Source organism: Montipora capricornis, chromosome 6 (genome assembly GCF_036669925.1).
Source record: "Montipora capricornis isolate CH-2021 chromosome 6, ASM3666992v2, whole genome shotgun sequence".
Taxonomy (NCBI): domain Eukaryota; kingdom Metazoa; phylum Cnidaria; class Anthozoa; order Scleractinia; family Acroporidae; genus Montipora; species Montipora capricornis.
This window is the reverse complement of record NC_090888.1, coordinates 9,662,289-9,664,970: the sequence shown is the minus strand read 5'-3', so window position 1 is coordinate 9,664,970 and position 2,682 is coordinate 9,662,289. Positions and strand designations below refer to the sequence as shown.

General features: G+C 34.5%; 1 pseudogene; it reads left to right on the top strand.

Annotated features, from left to right (window-relative positions):
• The first annotated feature begins 268 nt into the window (after window positions 1-268).
• Window positions 269-2,682, top strand: part of LOC138054648 (uncharacterized) — an 11,993-nt pseudogene continuing 9,579 nt past the window's right edge.

Below are 2,682 nucleotides of genomic sequence, written 5' to 3'. Positions count from 1 at the left end.
TCTTTTTATTGAAAAAGCTGGAAAGTTGCAAGTGAAATTCCTTTCTTACCCCATCATGGCCATATCATACAAGGCATATCATTTTCTATAGAAACTTCGTCACCTGTAACCCATAGGGAAGTAGACTCAGTGAAGCCGGTGTTTAAAATGCATGTAGTCTCTCGACCACCTAATCGAACAATACAGAGAATATCACATTCTGTCTACTTGGCAGCCACACAGACATTTGCGATTAGGGCGTTCACAGTAGTCTGAGAAACGATTTGCATCTAATTTTCCACTAAAGCTAGATTCACTGCTCAAGATGCTCTCTCTCGTTCTGTGCTTAATTTCATTCTCATGCTTTTCTGTAGCTCGCGGTGAGCTTCAGGCAGTCTGTTCTTCAGGCATGACCGTTTCAGTGAAAAATCAAACAGCGTCCCCTGGAGTGATCAAAGTTGCTGGTAGCCTTCCTTACGGCAGGAATCTGCAGCGCTCCTGTGTTTTGAAAATGGACACACCAGAGAGCTGTTTGCATGTAAAAGCTAAAAGAAATGGGAACTCTCAAGGTATGTCATCATATTAAAGGGGCACCCATTGAAAATACAGTTCAAAACCACTTAAACATAGCATTGTTATTAAAGCGTATTTTAGTGTTTAAACGGCAGATATCACTGGAAAAGTTGAAAATTCATTGAAAATTGGAATTTACAGGATTCTTGGAAGAGTTACATTTTGAACAAAACATGTAAATAACATGGAAATATTTTAAAGAAATTTACAGTATTTCTGTTTGTAAATTTCATGTAAATTGCTGGGACGAATCATGCCATAACGAGCCGCACGATCTTAGCAATCAAAATAGCTTGACATTCGATCAACTCTTATGAGTAAACTGTAGCAGTAAACTTTATAATTTAGATTGTTTTAGTGTGTTGATTTTATAATGACCGTATGCATAACTTGTTATTGCATTATCATGTATGTATCTCTTATCGTCAAAGCAGCTTAGTGACATTTTGTTCAGCTCATAGCTTCCAAGTTGATGATTGTTGCTTCTAATGGTTTTCATGGTATGATACATTTGTTTGTTATTGAATAGAGTTTGTTTGTAATCTTCATGTTTGATGTCTTCTTTGATCACAATCTTTTTAATACCTTTTGCTGTTTTGCTATGTTGATTATTATCCTTGATGTAAGAGTACATTTTGCTTTTGAGGCCAATAAATTCTTTTATAACTAAACCAGCTGCCTCATCTTTGAATTTACCAATAACCTTATTTTTTTCATCATATTATTTACTATCTTTAGAGTAATCGCTGCTGTCAAACTTATTTTATCATCCCAAAAGTCTTTATACACATCAGTGGTTCCAATTTCATACGTCAGTGAATCTGTGTCTGTGAATAATAATTTTGCTTTATTATTGTACTTTTGTTTGATGAAATTTTAATGCAAATCATACATTAACGTCTTACTAACATCTAAAATACACATACCTACATAAGAAGGTCTGTTTAAGGTTATAGTGTTTCTTTAATCTTATGGACAGCCACTAAATTTCGTTGAATATTTTACTGCTTACGTAAGTTGGCTTTGATGTTAATGTAATCAGGTTTTTTGTTCATCCCTGACTAGTCTTACATCAACTCTTTTCCGTAAATTTTCCATTGTTTTTCCAAAAATGCTGTTATTCATAAGTTTAAAAAAATCTTCTTGAAAAGCATTTTTGCTGTTAGTTCTTTTCTGTGTGTTAAATTCAATATACGACTTCATCCACGGTGACTGATTAAATTCAATTGCTCCATGGACTTTTGTTTCTTTTAAACCCAAATCAATATACAATTGAAGGGTTCTGTAGTTTAAAACTCTTTCCTATTGTGTAATGTTGGAATCAGTTTGTGAACAAGACCAGTTGATATAGTATATTGATTAGCAATCTTTTTACAATAAGGAGACAACATATCCTTATTAACTTTGATCTTTTCAGCAGCACATGGATAATCATTATGTAAATTATGCAATTCTTTCGGATACTTAAGATCAACTTCCAATATTAATCGTTTAGTGCTGTTTTCTCTGTACTTAGCTACAATCTTGGACAAAAAGGGTTGAGAATATTAAAAACAGGGGTTATTTTGCGCACTATGTCCTGAATATCGCACATTATTAGCAATCCCCAGGTTCGACATGCTTTGTTTCGTCTAGCAACATTGATCAGGGGGGGTGGGGGCAAAAAGAGAGCTTATTTTTCATACTCGTGATCGGAGTTTAGTCCAAAAGCAGAGTTTTCTCAACAATTTTGTCCAAGATTGTATTTGGTATAAACTATCAAATATCTGTCTATATGAGAGTGTGAACACTCTCATATGTTTATAGTATGTAAAACTCGTCTTCTCATAGCTGATACACAGTTCGTTGTCGAGGACTACTTGTCATACAATAATATTGCGTGAAACAAACATCGTTACAGCAGTGCATTATATTAGCCATGTACGTGAATTGTTTACATAAGTAAGGTTCTGTTTACTTTACTTTACTGTACTGCGAATTGCTGTTCTTTTACATCCTGGAATTCATACATTAGTACGATTAAGAAGTAAGAGACCTACTGAGTCCTATAACGAGGACAATATGAAGGAGTTATATCATAACCAGTCGGCCTTGCCCTAGCTGTTTTTGCCCACTATGGTTTACACTGAT